We start from the raw sequence: 25,089 nt of genomic DNA, 5'->3' as shown, positions 1-25,089 counted from the left end.
GTGGTTTGAGATTACCTAGTTCATTCTGTAAAGAAGCAAATGGTGTATGTAAACACATTTCCACCTGCTGGCTGATCAGTGGGAATGGAGACCTCCGCACTTGGACCAGGACCTCACAGAGGAATTATCTTCAGCCAGCAGAAACAGCCTCACAGTAAACATGTGATTATGACCTGGCTTAGCTGAAACCTGGAAAGCAAGAATGCTACAATAGCTACATTACTTTTGAAAAGAGATGGGGTGACCAAGAATGCTGCATGGTACCACATTCAGAACACCGCGAGTGACTGCACGGGGCATTTCCCACTGGACTGTTCTGGAAAATGCAGGTGTGGAGCCAGCGTACAGCAAACCCTCCCAGATTACACAGATGACTCAACAGAATGCCAAAACCATCTCTGTGGAAGAGTTATTAAAGAATGATTCATGACCACCATCAGGAAGAGATTATCCAGGTAGAGGACAAGGACAGTTTCAGCTTCTCAAATTGCTTCAGAGAAAATGAGTCTGATTCACACTAAACTCTGGCCACCGTGAGTGCCCATCATGCCCTGATCTTTAGAGACTGGCAGCTGCCTAGCATGTCTTAGTGGAGGAGGTCTGAAATATTTTAGAAACTACAGAGCAGCCCATAAAGCTTGAACCAAAAATTTCACACAAGGAAGATCTGGGCAGGGACTGCAGCTACCTGCACCCGGGAACATTCTCATGTGCTGGAGAGATGCAGCAAGGGCTCCTCTTCTCAATAAGCGTGTACTTATCAGAAGAGAAGCCATCTGAGAAACCAAAGATGAGGACAGTGAAAAGAGAAAACCAAACTTGATAGAAAGAGCATCGCACATGCGCGTTTGAGTCCAGGCAGCTCCTTGCACCCTTTTCCATCTCTGTAATTATGGAGGGGCTGCCAGGATCCAGCCTTCAATAAAAGGCATCTGTTCCTGAAGTGAAAACCAGCACTTAGTTGCTAACAGCACACAGTAACTCTACACATCAGTACAGAGCAGGAAATGAAAAACGCCTTTTCTAACTATGTTATAATGACAATTTTAGGTAGATGGAACATTAGCAGCAGATGCCAAGCTGGAAGCTGGCCACACCATTGGCTTTTCAGCAGCAGCTTTGGTCTTTGGAAGCTTTTCACGGGCTGACAATGCTTCAGAAGAGTCTACTTTTGTCTGGGATTACAAAAATCAATTGCATCACTTGTATATAGCATGAATGGTTACCATGTGGACAGCTTCTTCAACCAACTGGCATTTATTCTAGGTTATCACATCAAGAGTGTGACAGGAAGCTTTCTCCACCTTTGTGGTGCAGTTTGTCAGAAGATTATTTCCAATTTTAACTCAGTTTTTCTCATTCAAAGAAGAATAGATTATTTTTCTCCCAACAGGCAAAAAACAGTTCCCTCAGGGAAGGTTTGTGTGGTAAAGTGTCTTGTAAGGGATTTCAAGGCTTCAACACCCATGTCACTTTAGTGGTGCACCTCTTGTCTTTTAAATTTCTATGAAATGGTTCTTGAGCTCTAACTACCTTTCAATCCTTCCTTCAGTGCAGAACACAGTACCAGGTGGTGAGGAATGATTGTACTGCCAATGTCAAGCCTCTTTGCCATTGGTAAATCCTTCTCAATCAAAACAGATGCATTTCATACATGAATATCACTCAAGGTGCACCAGAGCAGAAGGGCAGGTTTCCCAGCTCAGCCCACATATCTTCACTACAGTCTTTTGGAATAGCAGAGACAAACCAAAACCTGAAAGCCATCTGGCTTCACTCTGGGGGAGTTGCCTAACTTGCTAATATGAAGTTAGCAGAGCACCTTATATATCCTTTTATCTTCTCTGAGGATGGCATAAGGATTAAGACTAGGGCATCCTCACCACTAGTCAGTGCTTGGTTGCTGTCCTCAGGCTATTTGCTTCTCCTTTCAGTGTGCTCTTGGGACCACCGGCTGGCACAAATCAAAGAAGCTTTCAGACTCCACCTTCAGCTAGGAAACTTGTTTTGTTCACTTCTGACATAAGATTCAGGTTATGGGCCTGATTTAGAAAACATTTCCTTTTTCTATTCCCCCCACCACCAGCCCCCCACCCCAGTTATGCCTTATATTGCTGCAGAGACTTGGGACACACTACTTAGCAACTCCATGGTGAATCAAACATGTTACACAATGATTTCATTAAACTTCAACTGAGACACCGTTATGTCATGGATCTGCACAAAACACTTTCCAAATGATCTTTTGTCCAACAGTCCAGAGCAGCTGTTAATATTTAAGGAGCATCAGAAGTCAGTAAGTGTCTCTGAAATGCCTATGGGATTTAAATGTTCTCTGTGAGGTCTGCTTGATAGACTCATTGTAATTTTGACTGGGCCATAGGACTGCTTCATCTGCCCCTTGAGTATTTCCTAGTGCATAGTAAAGAAAAGGTAGCAAAAATATATTTCCATACATATGCATGGCACAGGTATACCTTGTGTAACATGTATTTCCCTGTGTACTGACATATAAAAATGTGCTCAGAATATATTTCACACTGTAAAGTTCACCACTTAGCAGTTGGGAAACACCACAAGAAATGTCACCTGTGCAGCATAGTTTGGTCCTGTGTAGTGAGTACTGAAGCCCAGCATCCTGTTGTGCTCCTTTGCTGTGCCTGAAGGCCAGCCCATGCTCTGTGTGCTGCTGAGGGTGGCACCCCAGTGAAACAGGATCAGATGTGCTTTGATCAGAGCTCATCCCAAGAAAGAGTCACTGCCCTGGTGCTACCACCAGCTGCTCATCACCCCTTCTCTACCAGGGACAAAATCACACTTTATGATCTGCCAGCACAGCTCCATCTGTAGTCATTTCCTAACTCAAAGTCTGTCAAATGATCCAGTTTTGGTTTTTTGGGTTTTTTTTTTGGGGGGGGGTGGGGAGAAGCACAGGGGTGCTTTAAAAGCATTTAAAAGCACACTGCTTTTAAATGGCAGACAAAGCAGTGCCCATGCTAAGGCAGATCATTTTTGCAAAGCTGAGGAACAGTGAGATCTACCAGCAGACCTGAGAGGTCAGCAACCCGTGAGACAGGATCTGCTGCAGCCAGAAAACTGTGTGTGATTGCACCATTAATGAGCTCCTGTTCAATATTCCTTTTTGCCATATTGCTCAAGGCATGGTACCAAAGCCTTAGTAATGGTGCCACTCAAACCCTGTGGTGGAGACAGAATTGCTAATATCCATAACACCCGCCACTCTAGTATCACAAATACCCATTTGCTCATTAATTTTAAATGCCCAGTTTGATTTTTTTTTTAAAGCCTTGGCATTATACAGCACTTTACTTGACAAGGGAACAACTTAAGTTGACTTTTGCTGCAAACATATGCATCAGCACCTGAAATCTGGGAATACAGTATATAAGAAACACACTTGCTTAAATAAGCTGTCAAACTGTCAAAGCTTGATTAACATCATATAGGAGTTAGAGCAGAACCAAGATACAACTCTGACAATCTCTAGTCTCTATCCTCAGTTCTTTGTCTCATGCAATACCCATTCGCCAATTTCTATGTAGAACAAGGAAGGGAACTCTGGATATGTCCCAGAGCAGATCCATCCTGTGTCTTCAGCAAAGAAGTGTCCTGAGGGACCAAGTATGTATGATGATGCAGTTAAAATTGTAGGTCTCAGAGCTGAGAGCATTTTGCAACCTTAATTCTAGCACTGGAAAAAGTAAGGACTTGGTATTTTTAAATATTAACAGGGAATAATAATAATAATAATAAAAAAGAAGGCCATTATTTCCTAAGTTTATAAAAACACACTGAAAGCCCAGAAATGTGCTTCTGTTTTCTCACAGGAGCTTGCATACTGCTCTTGAAGACAGCCTATTTTAACTAAAGGACAATTTTCATTAGTGTTTGACCATCTGACAGGCTCTCACCTGGTATGCACGTTCTTGTATGTGAGTGTGTATACCACAAACACACACACACACTCACAGAGACACACACTTTGCCAGTGGATTTCAATGCTATTTGCTGACGCTGTATGAATCAAAGAAATATATGATGCAAGAGGCACACAGAGCCATAGAATCATAGAATTGTTTGGTATGAAAGGGATTATCTGGTTCCAACCCCATTGCTGAGGGCAGGGACACCTTTCACTGCACCAGGTTGATCAGAGCCCCATCCAGCCTGGCCTTGAACACTTGCAGGGATGGGGCATCCACAGCTTCTCTGGGCAACCTGTTCCAGTGCCTCACCACCCTCACAGTCAAGACTTAAGCCTATCCAATCTCAATCTGAATCCATTCTCCCCTGTCCTGTCACTACATGCCCTTGTAAAAGATCCCTCTCCATCTTTCCTGTATGTTCCCTTCAAGAACTGGAAGGCCACAATTAGATCATCCTGAACCCTTCTCTTTTCCAGGCTGAATAAACACAGCCTTTCCTCATAGGAGATGTACTCCAACCTTCTAATCATCCTGGTGGCCTGTTCTGAACTTGCTCCAGCAGGTTCATGTCCTTCCTGTGCTGGGACCCCAGAGGTGCATGCAGGGTTCCTGATGGAGTCTCACCACAGCAGAGCAGAGGGCCAGAGTCCCCTCCCTCCCTTGCTGCCCGTGCTGCTTTGGATGCAGCCCAGGACAGGTTTGGCTTTCTGGGCTGGAAGCACACATTGCTGGCTCATGTCCAGCCTCTCATCCACCTGCAACCCCAAGTCCTCCTCAGCAGGGCTGCTCTGGACCTGTTCATCCCCCAGCCTATCAGGGGTTATCCTACCCTATGTGCAGGACTTTATTCTTTATCTTGTCAAACCTCATGAGATTCCCATGGGCCACTTCTTGAGCATGTCCAGGTCCCTCTGGATGGCATCCCATCCTCCAGGTGTGTCAACTGCACCACTCAGCTTGGTGTCATCTGCAAATTTGCTGAGGGAGCACTCAATCCCTTTGTCTGTGTTTTTAATGAAGTTATGAAATACCACTGATCCCAGTACAGACCCCTGAGGGACACTGCTGTCCATTGGGACACATGCTCTTCTGCTTTTCGTTCCCCAGCTTGACTGACTCTGTCCCACCCCACTATGATGTTTCTGCTTTGATTCTTCACCTTTGGCACTCCTCAGCCCTATCCATTTCTCCTTGTCAGCTGAATTCCTTCCTTCCTTCCTTCCTTCCTTCCTTCCTTCCTTCCTTCCTTCCTTCCTTCCTTCCTTCCTTCCTTCCTTCCTTCCTTCCTTCCTTCCTTCCTTCCTTCCTTCCTTCCTTCCTTCCTTCCTTCCTTCCTTCCTTCCTTCCTTCCTTCCTTCCTTCCTTCCTTCCTTCCTTCCTTCCTTCCTTCCTTCCTTCCTTCCTTCCTTCCTTCCTTCCTTCCTTCCTTCCTTCCTTCCTTCCTTCCTTCCTTCCTTCCTTCCTTCCTTCCTTCCTTCCTTCCTTCCTTCCTTCCTTCCTTCCTTCCTTCCTTCCTTCCTTCCTTCCTTCCTTCCTTCCTTCCTTCCTCCCTTCCTTCCTTCCTTCCTCCCTCCCTTCCTTCCTCCCTCCCTCCCTTCCTCCCTTCCTTCCTTCCTCCCTTCCTTCCTTCCTCCCTTCCTTCCTTCCTCCCTTCCTTCCTCCCTTCCTTCCTCCCTCCCTCCCTCCCTCCCTCCCTCCCTCCCTCCCCTGTGAATCCCCATCTGAGGCTCTTTGCCAAACTACACTTTCCCCTACCTGAGTCTCTTCCTCCCTTCATTCCTTCTGCTTCCCAAGCATCCCCTTGCTGTACAGTCTTCCTGCCCCTGATGGATGCTCTGCCTTTGCCTCCTTGCCCAGACAGTCCCAGCTCTACCCCAAAGCTTCCTCCTACAAAGTCCCTCAGCCCACCAGGGTGCCTCTGTAGACCCTTCATCCAGCTCCAGCTCCAGTCTTCTGCCTTTTCTTATCCTGACTACTTTCCCCTATCCCACTGTCATTCTGAGTTTCTAAACTCAGTCTCACATTGTTGAACCAGTTCTGATGCTTCTCTCCCAGTTCCCATACTCATCCTCCTTTTCCATTTCCTTATCAAGCTTGTCATCTTCCTTTTAGCTTCCTCTGTCTCAGTTATCCCTATTATCCTGGTTCCCAGATTCCTCTTCCACAACTTCTCCTCTCTCTTGGAACTACCAGCTGTTTGGCTGGTAGCATGTGGATGGATTATCAAAGATGGAAAGAAGGGGACTCACTCTAGTTTTGTCCTTTCAACCCCAGGCCTGAGTTGGAGCTGCTGCTGGCTCTGTCCTTACAGACACCTGGACCTGATCTCAGACACCTTAAATACCTCAGCATGTCAGCTGTACAAATAAAGTCTCTTGATTGCTTACAACTTGAGAGCTTAAGCTCCAGTCCTCAGGGAATGGCAGGCCAGACCTTGGGGTCAGAGACCTGGCACTTACACCACTATAAAAATAGCTAGGACTATCTTTATCCTTCTAATACATTACTATAAAACCTGTATTGAGTATCAGGATCAGTTATCTGCCTGTACTTATACATTACAAAATATGGTTCAAAGAATGTACAATCTAACTAAACCAAAAAAACCCACCCCAAGAAACTAACCAGAAAAAAACCCCCCTCCAAACAGATGGAAGTGCTATTGCCTTAGTAAATTATACTAGTTCTGGGCATACTCTGGGAATGCTGATAGCTTGCTCTGCAAGGCTATGCTCTGAAAATCCCCCGAGGTTCCTCCTGAGCAAGTGCTGAGGACCTGGAAGTACACAATAATGAGCTCTTACCACAGAGCTCTCACACAATTCTATGATTTGTGATGGAAAACACGCCACACTGATCCTCTGTGTTTGCATTCCCTTCACCACTCCTGCTGAGCTAGCAGAACAATTCAGGTGACTTAGGACTTCCCTTCCCAGACGCATTGGGGAGAGATATGTCCACGTTGAAGGTGAGGCTCAGTACAGTGCAAGGGGCCAAGTGAATAAGCTCTGCTGGGGTGTGTGGCCTTGTGCTTGGGGGCTGGCAGTAAGAAAAAGCAGCAGGAGCATGGGGAGCTGGGACACAGGAGAGCAGCAAAGACTCTGGCCAGATGAAATGGGAAATTTCAGCTAATATGGGAAAAGGTGGAAGTTTTCCGCTGGGGGCAAGGGCCGGGAGGAAAAGTGCTAAGAGGCTGGCTCCAAAACTGTTGGTAACCACTGGCCTAGAGACACTGGCAGCTTGCAGTAATTAATGTATTCCATTACCTCATGGTTTTATGCTTCAGATGCAGATTAATAGCACTCATTCAAAGAAAGAATGACATCATCTGCATAAAATCCTTTCCAGTGTCATACAGTATTCTCTTGCTCTCCGATTATTGCTGGTCTACTGGATTAGTGATGGTGTTTCAGATTCTGTTTTACAATTAAAAAAATGTAAGTCCCTCAATCCTTTATTCAAGCCTTTTTTGTAAGAATCCTCTTAATGAAGAAAGGGACTCTATATCCAAATATTTATTTCTGTCTCCTCCACCTCCTCATTCCTACAGCAAATTTTCTCCAGAGGTTTCATGTGTCTTCACAACCTGAAAGGAAGTTGTAGTGAGTGGGAGTCAGCTGTGTCGAAAGTACCAAGCAATAGGACAATAGGAAATGGCCCCAGGTTGTGTCACAGGAGGTTTACTGGACTTTAGGACGTTGCCCAGGGAAGTGGTTGAATCACCATCCCTGGAGATATTTAAAAGAAGTGTAGACGTGGCACCTGAGGACATGGTTTAGTGGTGGACTAACTAGTGCTGGGTAAATGGCTGAGCTCAGTGATCTTAAAGGCCTTTTCCAACTTAAATGATTCTATGATTCAGCCTTCATCCTAGCAGGGTCATCTGGGGGCAGTTTGCATACTTGTGGGACTTTTTTTTTTGAGGAAAAACAGTCATTAGACTCCTACACACCATTCTGCGTAGGCAGCACAATCTAGCTCTGCAATTTTTTGATGCCATTGCCTTATTAAAAATAAATAATCTCCAAAGATAACAGGGCAAAGGAAATAAGACAGACAATATTCCTTTGGACAGAAAGTCTCTCATATGCTCATATGATACAACCTGATATCAAAGTACAACCTGAGTTTCAGAGAAATATGGTTTTTCCTCAGCATTTTCACAAAGCTTCCGTTAAACACCAATTGAGTTCACATGCATGTGGCAGAAGGAGAATATACTCGAGTACATATAAAAAACAAATGAGTGAAACAAATTCTAAATATTTTACTGCTTTATTTGTCTGTTCATTTTTCAATATATTTATAATCTGAAACCTACAATTAAGATGTTGTGCTATCTGAAACAATAGGCTGAGTTTACATATAGCTGTCAGTTACCACAGTAGGTGCTGGGAAACATTCTGTAAAGCTCTGTCTACACTATGCAAGAAGGAAATCACAGCTGCAGCTAAGCAAGCAACATAATGATTTCCCTGAAGTCATCTGCTTGAATTTTCAAATGAATTCACCATGAGCAGGCTTAAGTTCAAATAACATTCCTTTTCCAGCAGCTTTCTGTCAGTTCAATAGCCCAGACCCTTGTGGAAAGGATACTTCCAGGACCTTAAAACTGGGAAGATTTTCTCTGTGTCAGATTATTGTTCCCTGCTGTGCCTTGCAGGCACACTGCATCTGAGTTTGTATAAATTACAAAGCCCTGTCTTTAAAAGGAAGTGCCAAGGAAGGAAGGGGTAAGGCAATTATTTCTATTATTTCCTCTAAAAAGATACTGTCTCTTCAGAAACACCTCACTTCCAGTCTGAACTTTTCTTAGCTAACCTAGTCTTTTCATGTCAGTGATCTTTCCACTGTTTACCCAGTATTTGTACACCACTCCCATAATCTCTCACAACATTGGTTTTGACAAGGTAAACAAGTTAAACTCTTCTGGTATCCTCCAGAAAGTTTCTAGGTAGTCCAATATAGAAAGTTCTAGATGGTCCAACAAACAAACAAAGGCCCCCAGCCTGAACAAAACCAAAACAAACTAACCAACTAAACAAACAAAAAAAAATCACAAAAGCAGACCTGTATCTAGACCTACATGTGGAGGTTCCCATCAAATGTCTGTCACCTTACAAACAATAAACAAATTCTTAGTACTGCTCTGTGTGGTTGCAAGAAAACAGACTGGCCCAGTGCTCCAGAGGGAACGAAAGGACTGTATTGTTTAAGCCCCTGGCTGAACATCAACATGACCCAGTGCATGATAGGCCTGTTTTTCAGAAATGTTAAACAACCTCAACCCTCCTTGACTTGAGGTGGAACTGAAGATGCTCAGACAAGGCTCTTAAAACATGGTTTGAAGTAGGTACAGAATGAGTCTGTGTTCATACAATAGTCTTATGCAGCATCTCATGTCCTCAGATGCATTTAGAGTTGATAACGGTGGCAAACTCTCACATCCTTAGAAACCCTTTCTGCACTTCCAGTCACTTCAGCTTGGTACTCTCATTCTCCCAGTGAATCACAAGTGGTCAGAAACTGTCTGAAGGAAGTGTTTTCTGCCCATTGGAGAAAGCTGACTCATCCACACTAAATCCTCTTAAGAGACTGATTACGGAAAATGTCCTGTTGTTGATGCTATGTCACCCTCTTGTTTTCAGAGATCTTTCCTGGGACCTGTGCTTAGGTAATGGATGGACAGATGAAATCAGCATGCTATAGGTGAAAGAGAGATGAATCTCTGTCTTTGGTAAGGGATTAGATGAGTCACTGGCATTTTCAACAGATTTAGACAGTGCAATAGATATGATAAAGAAAATAGTGCAAAGAGGCACCATTTTGACTATTTGTTATTAATGTTGGAAGAAAGAAGGGGTTAGGGCTCACAAAAGGGAGAAGAAAACTATTGGTCCATGCTATAGGGGCAGGTCCAGAGATAAGAGGCTCTGCATTTCTGAGAGCAGGACCCTAGAAAGTTCTCAAAAATGTTCAGCATGATGAGAAAACTGAGGCATGGTATGGCACACAGACATGTTATTGTTTTGCCTAGATCTGTATTTCTCTTCTGCTGCCTAAAATAGTGTTGAGGGAGCTGTAAGGGGGAGGATTGGGATGTGGTTGGAAACCTCATGCAAAGGCTGCAGTATTCACTTCAGCTATCATGTGTCCCCGAGGAGGCAGCCTGCCAGAATATCCACAGAGCTGGTGCTCTGGGAAAGAGTTTGATTAAGCCATCAGGGAGTCTCTGAGACCTGAGACCAGCCTCAGAATCTGCATCAGCGGGAGCAAACCATTTCATGGAGGTCAAGTTCACTCTGACTAAAGATCTGAGTTGGCACCAAAGGCAAATCAGCTACGAAGTTTTTGCTCATAAACTTGGCACTCAGCTCCAAAACTCCTACTGAATACCAAGGCTGACTGAATACCAGGTCCTGGTTCTCATAAGGGGATGCTCAGAGAGGGTCTGCACTTTGGGAACGCATCGAGAAATCCAAAGACGTGAAGCAAAGAGATGCAGCAGACTGGACCAAGTTACGTAAAGAGGAGGGAGAGAAGGGCTGCAACACCAAGCTCTCCAGAGATTACCATGTGGACTGCTGGGGAATGATGAATTGAATCACCAATTTGAAGCCTTGCAGCTGCCTGGGAAAATGGGAGACCCTGTGGTTTTTAGGCTCACTGGTCCCAGTCCTGCCAGTCACATGGAAAGCCCTGGGATGAGAGACTGAGGGTTTCCAGCACTCTTCCTTGTTCAGCAGCCTGCCAGGAATGCAGGAATGTGACCCAAGGGTTTTCCCTTCCATGGAAAAATGCTAAAATTTAGGTTTCGTTCCAATTTGAAATGAAACCAGATTTTGCAATATCAAAATCCTCCACAAAATGAAATGACTTTTCATAGCACAGCTTTACTGATTGATGCAGACTGCATGTAACTGAGAAGAGCCTGCTAAGTGGGTGTTTCAATCAGAATTTCCTGGTCTGTCACTTCCAAGAAGACAATTCACTGCAAAACCAATGGCTGCAGTGAATGACTGGCTTGTGGACACAGGCACAGTTACCTGGCCCTCTTGGCTTAGAGATGTTCACACTGCAGGTAGCAAAACGGCAACAATTGGGGTTAGCTGAGCTCACCAGTGAAAGTATCTGATTTAATGTGGACCGGAAAATAAACTGAGGATGGAGGAGCTCTGTAGATGAGAGAATGTTGCATTAAACGTTTTTGCACAGAAATAACTTCTGTTTATCACCATTAAGCACATACACATGGCTTCAGTTTTTACAGCAGTTGCCCAACTTACCTGCTGCGTATGGATGATAAGATACTCGACTGTGAGGAAGATTCAATTAATTCTACTCTGCAGTTAGTTTGGTAAATTTGTTTGATAGTCTGGTCTGAGTGACACAGTGTTATTAATATCTGCAGGAGGCACAGGAGAATGCTGCAGAGTAATATTTCTGAGACAAAGGCTCTAAGACACGATTGAGACAATAAAACTTCTCCCCTGTACAAGATTATTACTTTAAACTCACTTCTCTTTAAATATCAAAAAGCTGGTGGCGTGTAGATGGGTTAAAAATACTTATTTTTACTATTTATTTTGCTGGAAGAAGATTAGAACAGAATAAGCATAGACTTTAAATGGCACTTATGAGAAAATACAGCTTACAAAACAAAGAAACAGAATTGTATGGCTTTTTTCATCTCTTCACCTCTGGAACAAATCCTGAGTTTAACTGTGCGTGTATGTTGTCCTTTCTGTTGTAGGTGCTGTTTTCTTGCTGGCTTTTCTCATGTTTTTAATTCATTTACCTTCAGCAGTTACAACAAAGTGGACAGTCTTCTTCCCCAAAAGAAGAACAGAAATGGGTCCCCCCTTGAAGGAATTCCCCACCTAAGGAAACTGAGGCACAACCTGTTCCTTTAAGCTACTCAAACACAGGGAGCACAGATTTCCTATGGGTTTTATTTAAACCATTCAAATTTTTTAAATAATGAAATAAATTAATAATATTATTCTTGGGACACCCAATGACAAGGTGTTCCAGATTGTCTAAGATCTGTCAGTCTGTAGGTGTTTATAAGTATAGCAGCCCCGTTTTCCATTCTCCTCCAAATTCTGATTTTCCGGATGCAGTTTTACAATGAGAGCCTCAGCTCTGCAGCCCATACTTAAAGCAAGCACTTGCATTAGACCTGGACCTCTCTAATGTGGTGCCCAGCTTGCATCAGTATGGCTATGGCAAGTGAAAATATGCTCCCAGAAAGGTTTTCTGTAGACAGAAAAGGAGAAATCTGTATTGAACAAAGTAAACAAGAAAGTATTTTCACTACTTAAAAATCAATATTCTCTGGGAACTTCACTTCATCCTTAAGGTATCTAATTACTTGTGAACTTCCATTCACAGTGACATGTAGTGTTGAAGGAATGAAAGCTAATGGGAGCTGTTTGTCTTCCCTTATCCTGCAGAAATGTCAGGTTTAGGAGTTGTATTTGTTACAAGCCTACTCTTTCCTTTGGGAAACATTACATATTTAATCCACTTAGTATCTTGCTACTAAGACAGGTACTATATGGAGCAATACATATCTTTTCAGTGCAGTTCAGGATCTCAGTTTACCAGTAAATAAACTGAAAAAAAAAAAAAAAAAAAAATCCAAGGGAGTGTTTCTCTTTGGCTAGGATTGTAAGGCACATAAAACCCAGGCCTGGTTGTAGCACACTCCTCTTCTACTCTACCAGAATTCACAACCATTACAAAAAAATAAACAAATAAAAAACAACAAACAAACAAACAAAAATAACCAGCAAAAACAAAACAACAGGAAAAAAAGCCCACAGCCCCATAGTGATTAACACAGTGAGCTCATTTGAAAAACATCTAAAAAGTTTCTGGGAGCATTTCCACTGACCTGCTCTTTCATACCAGACATCTTTTGTTCCGCCCCCCCTTTAGGCTGCAAGCTGTCTGTGAGTACTTACATGTGAGTAGTAGTTTACACTGGAACAGTAACATTTCTCTGGGGACTTTTAGATGTATGCACAAGGTGTGGAGCTCTTTGTCCAAAGAGGAGCTCTTCCAGGACAGACCAATTAATTGCTTTAATCAAGGAAATGGAAATGCAGCTACGCATTCTCTCTTTTTGTTTTGGTTTTTTTTTTTTTTCCCTCTCTATTATTTTGTTTCAAATTAACTTTACACTTAGTTCTAAGCAAAATAAACATTTCCCATGGAATTTTAATGAATGAGAAAGTAGATTCCAGAACTTGACAAAATGATGAGAATTTTCTTAGGTGTGCTGATGGAAATGTAGAAATAGCTCAGATGAAATTATTGAAGTAATTCCACACAAAGGAGTAAGTATGAATTAGAAACTCATTCATGGAGCTAGAAAGGATCAAAGAGGAGGAATGATCAGGTAGGAGTAAGGAGGATGGTGTACAGACTCTGTCATAGTAGCATAAGAATGAAACACAGACAAAGGGAATCAGCCATCCTCTCTCACACACAGGGCTGCTGCAATACTGGAGAGTATGTTGCTGCTTGGGTGAAATGCTCGGCATTGCCTTATGGGGTGTGCATGCCTGCAGAGTTCAAATATTTTATGTGAGACCTATCTGGCCTGGAGGGAAATTCCTGCTGCCCCTATATTTAACTTGCATTACAGAAGGCCAATAAAATTCCTCTTGGATTTAACTGTCTCAGTAACAACTGCCCAAAATTAGCAGGCAGCCTTTTTTTTTTTTTCTTTTTTTTTTTTTTTTTCTTTTTTTTTTAAAGAGTCTAGGGTAATCCAAAGGAATTTTACTAGATTAAATAATATTTACCCTTTGCTAAAGTGGGATGCCTCTTGAGAGGAGCCTGTCTTGTGGCAGGGAAGGGGGTGTGAAGGGCATCTGGACCCTCACAAGTGACCTCCCCCTCTGGATCAAGCAGTGTGGCCAGGCAAGGGCAGCTGCCATGCTGGCAGTGGTCTTGGAAATGCTCCCAGCTGCATCACTTCCCACAAAGTGGGGAAGGTGCTCATGCCTGCTTCTTATTTCTGTAGCAGCATCCCTGGGCACCCTAACCCATCCAAGGATTGGCTGAATGTGGCTCTGAGCAACCTTATCTAGTGGATGGTGTCCCTACCCATGGCCGGGGGTTTGAACTAGGTGGTCTTTAAGGTCCCCTCCGGCCCAAAGGTTCTGTGATTCCGTGAAGAGGCTTCTCACGAGGTGCATGCCAAGAGGCAGCTGTGCCTCACTGGGGCAGGGTGGGGGGCAGACGTGCAGCAGCAGGAAGGTGCCAGCAGAACTTGCAGGGCAACACCAGCTTTGGGAGCACAGCTGAAGCTTCCCCACTGCCGCTTACAAGGGACAGACTGCAGCTCTTCCTTGTCACCTCTTCTGCTCTCGCCTTCAAGAGGCAAGCGATATACTCACCAATTCCTTTGGCAGCTGCGGAGTTGTTGGAGGTGTGAGAGAGGATGTCTTCTGCTCCCAGCTTATGCTGTGCTACACCTCAGCTACACTGATGCCACCAAACTACAAAAGTGATGAAGTGGGCAGGGACTTCTGGAGATCATCCAGTCCAACCTCCATTCTCAAAGTAGGGACAACTACAAGCAGTTTTTGACAACTATTCTTAGTTGGGTTTTGAAGGACAGAAATTTTACAACCTGCCTGGATACCTATCCCAGTGTTCCACTTTTGGAGTGAAGGCTTAAATGTATATTCCTGTATTTCTGTGTGTGCCCAATCTCTCTTGTCCTGCCACTGGGCACCACTGAAAAGAGCCTGTTACTTTGCATCTTTCCTTCAGATATTTTTAGACACAAGACCGGTCTTGAGCCTTCTCTTCTCTGCATGAAACAGTCTCAGCTTCTTCAGGACAGAAGGCGGCTGCAAGGCACAGCCATACAACCATACTGACCAGTGAGCAGCTGATGGACAACCCCTTTTTATATCTTCACCCTGCTATTTTCCCACTTTTCTTCTTGCTAAAATCATCTTACCCCCTCCCCTGTACTGCCTATCACATAACCTAATACACTAATGTCTTTGTAGAAGGCTATCACATTGATTGAGCAGAGTTTGCCCTTCTGAAGTCCATGCTACTCACCTACTTATTCCTCATATATTTGGAAACTATCTCCTGGATAAGTTTTTCCCTCATCTTCCTGGGGATCTAACTGAGGCTGACTGGCATGTAGTTCCCCAGATCCTTCTTCCTGAAGACAGGGAGTGACATTTTTTTTTTTTCTTCCACTCCTAAGGTACCTCTCCCAAAAGCCAGGACCTTTTAAAGGTTATCAGGAGCAGTCTCACAATTTATCAGCCAGCTCCCTCAGCGCCTGTGAGTGCATCCTGCCAGCTCCCATGGGCTCAAGGGTGTCCAGTTTGTTTAAATGCTCCCTAACCCAGCCCTCTTGCACCAAGGGCACATCTCCCTTGCTCTAGGCTTTCCCTCTGCTCTCAGGGCCCTTGGATTGCTGAAGTCCAGTCTTACAGTTAAATCCAATGAGAAGAAGGCATTGACCTTTTCTATGCCCTTTGCCACCAAGTCTCCTGCCCTTCTGCCCCATAGAGCACCAAGCCCATATTTTCCCTAGTGTTCCATTTCCTATGAATGTACCCAGGGAAGCTATTCTTCTTACCCTTAGAACTCCTTGTTTCCCTTAAAAATTCAACTCCCTATGGGCTGACTTTTCTTACCCCAATGATGCATTCTCAGTGTCTCTGAATTCACCCTGGATCACCTGCACCTCCTCCCACTTTTTTCATACTTCTTTTTTACATTTTAATTTGGTAAGGAGCTCCTTGTTCATCCATGCAGATCTGCTACTTTTGCTTGATATCCTGCTCATTGGGATGGGCCATTCTTGTGCTGGGAACAGATGACCTTTGAAAATCAGTCAGCTCTCCTTGACCACTCTTCTCTCCAGGGATTCTGGCTGGATTCTTCCAAGCATATCAAAGTCCAAAGCCTGCTCTCCTGAAGACCAGGGTTGTAATGCTGCTTTGAGCAAATGAGCCTTGTTCCTTTCCCTCAGGATCCTCAAGTCCAGCATATCAAAAATGCTGAAGAGCAGACAAGCACCTTGTTCCCAGCTTGGCTTCTGGCATAAGATGTGTATGAAAAGCCAATTCTTCATGTGCTCGAATGGGGAAAAAGATTGAGTCTAAAAATAATAATAATAAAAATGATAGATCTTCCTTTGGAAATGTTGGCTGAAACATTTGTTTTTGTCTCTTTTTTTGTTCCCAAATGGCTTTTATGAGAATATTTCTTAGTGCTTTTACATAACATTTTATATTGTGTTAAATCACTGATCAGATTTCTTTGAAGAGAATCCTTGTGGGGCTTTTGCAATGCTAGGAAAAGAAGAAAAAAAAGGAAACCATATTCTTTTCTTTCTTTCCAACTGGAAAAAGTCAACCCAAATCAACAGGGAAATGGTTTAATTTCAGGCTCCTAGAGAGATACTAGAAACACTGGCAAGGAGGAGAAAAATAATTTTAAAAGGTACAGCTGATACTTCATGTTCATTCTGAATGTTTTGCGTTGTTTTCCTTGTCTACTAAAATGGTGTCAATAATTTTTTTAAAGATGCAGATTTAAAATATCTAGCTCAGTCAGATCCATAATCTTTGTTTGCAAAGAAGAAAAGGCCGGTGTTCCTGAGAGGCAACAGAGCACAATGAATTCAGACTGCTAACACTGCTCTCCTTTTTGACAGACACAGCTGAACCAGGGTTTTTTTTTTATTTCTGTTGTTGAGTGTAAGAATAATCTCGTTAAGGTTTTTCTGCTCACTGTTTATGGTTTCTAAACTGTATACATCTAATTGCAAGCTATTTAAACTGGACTTCATATAACATTTGTGCAAAATAATCTGATGTTAGGTGAAGAATGTAATTCATAAATATAGCCACAGAAGTCTGTAAAAGTTCACAAAGCAGTTAGTGTGGCTAAAAGGTTTACAGAGGTTGCTGGCAAACGTGGCAAGTTTGGGAATCTGTAAATATGTAAACATTGGTTGAAGGAGGTTTCATCTCGAATGATAAAACTTGCATGTTAACTACCACCAGGCAGATTTTCCATTCTGTCTTGTAGCCTTTGGGAACACCAGCATAGAAGATGGGAGAATACTACTGCCCTTTCCATGGGCATGAGTGTGAAGGACATCAAATCGCCAATTTGTGTGTCAATTTGGCACCCTCAGGATAACCACCTCTGTCTGCTCTGGCCCCTGATTGAACACTGTCCATTTTTATTTCCTGCTTTCCAAGACTCCTATGCAAATAATTTTCATTTTAAGACCAGAATGAAAATAATTTAAGACTTATTACTCAATATCTTTACTGAAATAAATTGCTGGGTTTTTTTTGGTTTTTTTTTTCTTTTTCTTAAGAAAGCTCAATAGCTTCTCTATGGGGGAATTATTGAGTGCCAAACTTTCTTCTGATCATTGCCTCAGTTTGTCATCTTGAATGTCTCACAAGCTGAGTACTGCTCCATAACAAACACTCTTGACTGGATTTCTAATTGAAACCATTAACATTTTTTTAGCTCTGCAATAAAAAATAAATATAATACAAATCAGGCTGAAAATTTAGATTTTAGATTTTTGATATCTAAAGTAACTCCTAAACTTGAGAGAAAGAGTTGTTGTTATTCACTGTATAAGCCACTGGAGCACATTCCAGCACAGAAAAATGAATTCTCTGCTGCATTAAACATAGATAGCAAAACAAAAAGAAGTCTGCTTACAAATCCAGGGAGATTTTAGCACATAAAAGCAGAGCTGCTAAAGTTCTAATAGGATTAAAAATTGGAAAATTATGCAATTACAACGTAGTATTTAATAAAAACCAATTTAAAATTATTCCACCCTTTTAAAATACTCATGCCTATTAAAACACAGACATATTTATATGGCTTTCAAATGCATTCCAGTAGAGTGTAAACTGACAAGTCACTGCATTTCATCACACAATAGTCAGAAGCAAAAAATGATGTCGCATTCTAAGCACTCATTAAATGCAGAAATATGCACTGAGAATGTAAATGTTGTATAGATTCTCAGGGAAGTTTATAATTTATATTCAAAACTAAGATTCATATTAAATACCCAGCTTCAAATCTCCTTGGACAGTGTCTCTCCATAGATTTCTAAAAGTGTACATTTATGGAGTAAACAGAATATTTAATGGCTGCTAGCAGTAGATCAGATTTGTTATGCTTATGGCAGCTGTGGTCATCAAATATTCATGGTGATGGTTCTTATGCAATGCTGACAGCTTTCTAACTTGTGAAATAAGTAATGGGTGAGTGGGAATTGATGAGATAAGTAGACTGCTTTATCTAAGAAGGGTGGCCAAGCTTTTCCGTGGCAGCAAGAAGATTAAAAGCTGCATTCTTAGAGCAAGAGGGAAAATCCGAAGGTGTGTTCCTGAAGATTACAAACCAGACACATATCCTGATCTTGCCATATGTTTTCTTATTCTTCTCACTCTAACTGCCCTTTTCAGCCCCTGGGATTTATTTGTTGGTGTCAGGGTCAAGTAGTGGAAAAATGGCTCAGGAGTTTCTGCTACCAGACAAGCTGGGCTGAGATACTGGGTCATTTCAGTCAAGCTGGGGGAAGAATGATAACACATACATAAACCAGTCCCATATTTCTTACTTAGGCAGTTTGCCCTTGCTCCAGTGAGGGCAAATTAAGAATTTTACCTCTTTAAGGAACCTAAGGGATGGTCCATTAGAGATTTTGCTGTTGGGTTTTTTTGTTGTTTTAATGAACTACAGTCCTCAGTGTTACCACATCTTCAGTAGATTCTACTAAACAGTGTACTTCAGTTTGATAATTTGGCATAATTGCACTGGAAAAAAGCTGCAGGTTAACCAGTTATCCTGTACCATAAACTAAAAAATAAAGATCAGATCATAGGAAATTTCAAGCATGGATGTTCTTCACTCTATTGATAAATTTTTATTTTATATGGTAGCCATTACTGTGCAGTAGTTACACATCCTTCATATTATCTGATCTCAGCATCTGGCCTTCAGGCTTCCAATTCCTAGGATATCTCCATAACAGTCTGGAGAAATAATTCAACTCCAGTATATTGTATCATCAATTACAGTGACTCAATTTCCAGTTATGGTTTTCTAGAATTAAAACACTAACATTACCTTTAATTCTGTCAGTGTGAGTTTCCTTACCTATGAGACAACACTCGAAATAATGTTGGTTCTCATGTATCTACCTTGTTAGTTGTTTCAAGTGGTAAGTTACAGAATTGCCATAAAAATAGTTAAGAAAATCCACGTACAGTGTGATGTGAGTTTAAGCAAAACTATATATGCAACTCAAAAGTCTGGTTTTCAACCACAAGATAAAATGTTTCAGAACATAAGCCAAACCCAATGCTCTTTCCAATAAAAACAAGAACTGCCCCCCATACTAAAATCAAGCAAAATTGTATCCACACTCCCAAAAACAACTTCCCTCAAACACAGATAGGGATTCAAGGGAACCTGGGTAAATCCAACTTTTTATCTCAGACCTTGAGAGATAAGAACATTACTGAAAGGATAAAAGCCTTAAATCTTGGTGCTACTCTTGGATTTATCATGAAGTGTGGGTAACTTGAAACCAAGTCCCGAAAATTTGACTCAGGAGGTGCCTTAGAACAGACTGAGCAATAAAAATAAGGGGTATAGTCAGAATGTCTATTTTTTGTCTCATGGAGGTTTTTTTTTCAAAGCATAAACTATAGTTTAGTGAGAATGTGCAGTATTAAAAGTTTGCACCAAAATTCCTTTGCTGGAAGTTGTATTGCCACAGTAGAAGTAGTGTTACAGGACACACAAGAATTTTTGTAGTAGATAACTAGGGGATGTCTTCCTGCTAGAGGAATTTCTTTCTAGTGCTCCAGCAGAACAATGCTCCCTCACTTCCTGAAGAAGGAGAATCTGTGTTCTTGCCCAAACTAAGCTGTTTTCTTCTTTTCTCACAGAAGTCTATGTGCTGTGTATTTTTAGACAAGGGACTGCTCCAATTCAATTTGATGTCCCAGGTGAAGTCATATTCATCACTCACACGGTTCTAACACTACCTTAATTTTTTTAATTATTCACTATTTACAAAAGGCTGTTACAAACATGTAAGAAACAGGGAAAATGAAAACCACAGCAATCTACTTCTCTGTGTTCTCTTTCAAGTACGGATTTGTTTAAAAAAAAAATAAAAATCCATCCATCTTTTGACATACTCTAGGTTCTCTTGGGCTTCCTTTCACCAAACACCAAACCCAGATGAAGCTGCTACCTCACCTCTATTCTAGTTTTCCACAGCCCTTCTGCAAACATTCTCTCACTACAGTTCCATATTCCATTTTTGCCTTTTCTGCCCCAGACCAGTTGAAGTTGGCAAGTGCAGATCAGCAAAGGTTCAAAGACAGAGGGCCAAAGAAAAATACTCCGAAAAGCCTAGCTTTTGGATTTTCCAGCCCAGTGGCCAGTTTTTTCTATTTTTTTTCCCCTATGTAGGATCTAAAATTTTTGAATATTTCTTTGCTTTTAATCTTATTTTTTTTTAAATCATTCTTCTAAAATACTGTGTTATTGGACTACACCAGGATACATTTCCTTGCCCAAGATGAGGAACACAATTAGTTTAATGGCTGGCAGTTCTGTTTGAAATCAGATTTTTACTTTATCAGTGTAATATAACATATTTGAACAGACTATGTCTACTATTTTTATTTTTTAAGACATCTAAGCATTCTCCACAAGCTCCTGTCTTCCACAGGGTAGACTAAGTCCACCTGCTGAACTGTATGTCCTTTCCCCTCATCTTCTATTTACAAAATCTACACAGATGTAAAGATTAGCAGCTTCCAAATTAGCTTTTACAGTGGGATTTTGTACTGGATAAAGCTGGTTCCTGGTGGAACAACAGCTGGCCAACACACATGCATCTTTTTCCAGTGAGGTTTCTGCTTTCTCCTTCAGGTGGTTTATGGGTTTTATATAATAACTCATGTGTGAAAATACTTGACTGGCAATAAAACGTGACGGAGAATTTATCAGTGCTATTCCTGCATCTAATTCGCAAGTCTGTAATTAGGGTTGTGAAAATGAGCAAAATCTTCCCCCATAAGGCTTTGGTTTTTTATTCCTATGCTTAGCCTAAAGGTATGGAAAAATCCTTTGCATTGTCCTAGACGATATTTTTATTTCTTTTCCTAGAAAGGCTGAGGAAATTTGCACAAAATATACAGTTGTTTAGCCAAGACCTTGTGGAAATTCTGCAAAACCCTTATTAAGTCTGGAAAGGTGTCCTGTGAGACAGGAAAATACACGTGATATAAGGTAATGCAAAACACGTACAGCAACTTTTGCAATATTGAAATGGATTCACTTCTCACCAAATCACCATCAATTAACTTATTCAGCTGAAATGAATAGAGTTACACAGCTATCCAAGTGGTGCAAGGAAGAGGAGGATCCAAAAGGCAGCTGTTCCTCTAGGTTCTCACAATGTAATGAATCAGGAGAACCCCACTGGACCCAGAAAAGCAGAACTAGAGAGGAATAAACTGTCCCATTAGGGGTGAAGAACAAGAAAAGAGCGCGTGCATGGCCTCCAAGGCAATGACCACCTCCTCTTCCCCACATGCATAGTGCCTTATACATAGCATCCCTCATGAAGAGTTTTGCAGGGCTGGTAGAACAGATGGGAATAGCAACAAAAAAGTGACAGCAGCCTTTGGTACACGTTCCTGTGCAGAGCCATAGTCATAGTCCCCCATCAGTCAATGTTTAGGTGGGTACCAACAATTTGCTGGCTCAGATCCTCCGCACAAAGCAGCTGGCAACCTTTGAGACTTGAAGGAAGCAAGCACAGCCAAACTAAAATAGCTTGGATACTCAGTGCAGTAATGCTTCTCAATAAACAATCCCATTTGGCTAAGAGGAAAACTAATATTAATAAACCAGCTGAAGCACAATAATATAAATTATTTCTAAGATGCTGAGGAAAATCCAGAAGTGTTTTACTAGGAAAGACAGACCATGTGGATGGAAGGACTGTATTACATGCAGTGACTTTCCTCTTCTGATAATGAATTACATCCACCCCATTCTTTCCTTTTCTTCCTCTCTGTCTAACTCCATTAGGACAACGATACTTCAACACGAGGAAATAAACCTTTAATTAATAGTCTATGAAGAAATTAAGTTATCTGTAGCACACTCACTCTCAGTATGATTTCTCAGTGTGATCATTCCCTATTCTTCTGTCTTCTACCTCTATATTCCTATCTTCACTATTCTTCATTTTTAACGTTTGTGACTCAACTAATTTTTAAATGTGACATGAAATAAATACTACTACAATATGTCTGAGTGACAATTACACTACTTACTAGGTCAAGCCATTGTGGATGCTGAATGCCTTCTCTGTGTGAACACACCATAATTGTATTTTAGAGGTACTGATGATATTTTACCTTTCTTCTTTCCTCTCCCCTCCCATGGTTTACTGTTAAATTTTTTTTCTCCTTTTTGCTGTTTTATATCCTAATTTTCAGAAAATTTCTCTAAAAGGTAATTATTGGAAAGCCAGTTCCATACAAGCCGGTTTGTAGCCAAAGAATACAAGATGGATGACAACTATTATCACTCATATTGCCCGTGTTTTCAAATCACTTTTAAAAGATTAAGAAAATAGAAGGCAAATCTTTGATTTTTACTTATGACAGCTCTCTTTGGTAGATCAAAATGGAAGGAATAAATTATTGTAATCTGTTGAGGTAAAAGGTATGTAGCCACTGTAGTTAAAATACATATTTCATATTTCTATGTACTGATTTTGCAAAGTGCTTAGCATAAGGCCTCTGTAATCCCAAAGGTGTGTGGATGATCAGTTGTGAGACTACAGCTGGTTCTATGGCAGTCACAGACTGAAACAGCCAGAGGAGAGGGATTGGGGGTGCAGCCTGAGTCCTACAGTTCCTTCCTGGAGTTGGGCAGAGGGAGGGACATCACCAGACACACACGGCAGCCACCAGTTTCCTACCTGCTCTGCAAATGGGGAACAAATCCTCTTCTGGATAAGAGCAAGGAAGGTGGCCACTTTTCTCAGCCTTCCCACAAAACTGTCTCCCTGAAACAACTGACAACCTGCCATCCCAGGGAAAAGAGTGAGACATCTGCCTGTAGTAATATCATCTTGAATTGTGAATTAATCAAGTCTCAGAAGTTGAGCTTAGGTGTTACAAGCTTCTCTGGGGAGCTCAAATTTACCTGAAAGAATTCAAAGAATTTTAAACAAAATTATAGCTACAATTTAGCAAAGGAAACGTGTATAGTTATGTTTCTTATCGCTGGAGTGCTGTAAAATTGAAGTGAATTTTCAGTGTAATTCATTCAGAATGATTCTTGCTGAGTAATTATCTTCAATAAAGATCTGTCAATACAGTTTCAAGCTATTGTCATTTTATATCAAATATAAATTAGACAGTGTAATGAATTCAGGTGTACCTTAACTCAATGTCAGGTGAAATTCTTCTATAATAATCAAGTGAAATAATTGCTCTAAGAAGATAAAAACAAAACCATTTACTACAATAACAGTAAAACTCCTTTCTGCATTAACATAACATAGATGATTTTGCAAAACTGTCTGGGGTGTACATCTCAGGTTAATTCTATCTAATAAAGTTTTCAGGATTGTTTTTTGGAAAGAAAGAGCCATTATGTTGGCTCTTTGGTGTAAAATAGAATAGCTTTAACATAGATAGCATCATGTCTATTTAAACTGGGTGAAGATTTGCTGTAGAAACACTGATTTAAGCTTGTCAAGGTGTTTAGATAAAGGCTTTGCAGCCAGAATCACTGACAGGGTGTGCTGCCCAAAGGGCTAATTTAGTAATATTAATATTAATATTAACTGAGACACAGAGACAATTGCTTAAATACTTTTTGGTTAGGGGCATCACCAGCTGATGCATGGTCTGACACATCTGGGCAAGAAAGAGCGACAGCTATTATGACTGGACCTGGAAAACAAGACTGTGCTGAATCACAGGTTAGGTCACAGCTCCCATCACGACTAAGGGCAACTGAGTATCTTTTCCCAGCAGGAACATTTTTCTGACCTACTCAGGGTTTATAGTGAGTGGACACAAAGCAGCAGAAGCTCATTGTTCTCCATCCTGTCCTCTGAGGCCAGAAGTGGCACAGCCACCAGGCTGTTATTTTAACAGCCTTTAAACTCCTAAAAGTGGTGAATGTTTTTTAAGGAGACGGAATTTGTGCTTTTAAGTCCATGCATTGTTATTCCGCTGTCTTTATTCTTTCTTTAACTCTGAATGTTTCTCCAAGCCAGGCTGCCACAGATATCATTTAAATTTCTCCTGCATAACCACAACAACTCAGTACTTTTTGTTTCCGAATCCAAAATTAAGCTAAAAAGCACTGCTTTTATACATCTGTAGTTAATAAACAGAGAAACCCCAAAGATAGTTGGAGAAAAGGGGGCACGTTTAAAGCCTCTCTCTTTGCAAGCACAGCAGCAAACTGAAACATGGATGATCCAAAGCAGAAAAGCCAGCAGCATCAAGCGGTGCCATACCAGAGATCTGAAACCAGCATTCAGCTCTCATAAAACAGAATAGAAGCTACTGAAAGAGTCCTCTCCTGACTCTAAGTAACAGGGAGTGGTGACAATGAGGTCCTGAAAGACAAATGGCTTTTTTTTTTTAATGGCTTTTATTTTTTTTTTCAACTTACTAATACCTTTTCTAAAATCCTCCACAAAATGTGGTCTTCTCCAGTATCAGTACAGCTTATGAGCATAAAATAAGACAATGCATATGATGAGAGAAGTGTCTGTCTAGTAAATACAGCTAATCTCTCCAAATGGATTTAATAACAAAGCATTTTTAACAGAACTTAGAGTAGTTGCATTAATCCTAACTGGGAGACTGGCGCTGCAGGATGCTGAGAGCTCTCGACTTCCAACTACATCCTTGGGGATGTCCAGAGCCTTATTAGGTCAGGTCTCTGCTCTGCTTGCATTTGGGGATCATTGAGGTGGATGCCAACAAAACCCTTAAGACACAGGCAAGCATTTTGCGTGCGTCTGCACAGGCACATG

General features: G+C 41.5%; 1 protein-coding gene across 8 annotated transcripts in view; it reads right to left on the bottom strand.

Annotated features, from left to right (window-relative positions):
- LOC111923796 (uncharacterized) overlaps positions 1–25,089 on the bottom strand; it is a 108,286-nt gene that overhangs the window by 9,615 nt on the left and 73,582 nt on the right. Inside the window, exon 9 of one of the 8 annotated variants that reach the window (XM_086902180.1) lies at positions 14,906–16,098. The exons of 6 other annotated variants lie outside the window; for them this stretch is intronic. The gene's annotated coding sequence lies outside the window, so the exon portion shown is untranslated. Of the gene's footprint in view, positions 1–14,905; positions 16,099–25,089 lie in introns of those variants that run through there. One more of the 8 variants, XM_086902217.1, reaches the window with a different exon arrangement.

Source organism: Cyanistes caeruleus, chromosome 1 (assembly GCF_971803275.1).
Source record: "Cyanistes caeruleus chromosome 1, bCyaCae1.hap1.1, whole genome shotgun sequence".
Lineage (NCBI taxonomy): Eukaryota > Metazoa > Chordata > Aves > Passeriformes > Paridae > Cyanistes > Cyanistes caeruleus.
The sequence above is the reverse complement of the archived record's forward strand: the minus strand, read 5'-3'. Positions and strand labels throughout refer to the sequence as shown.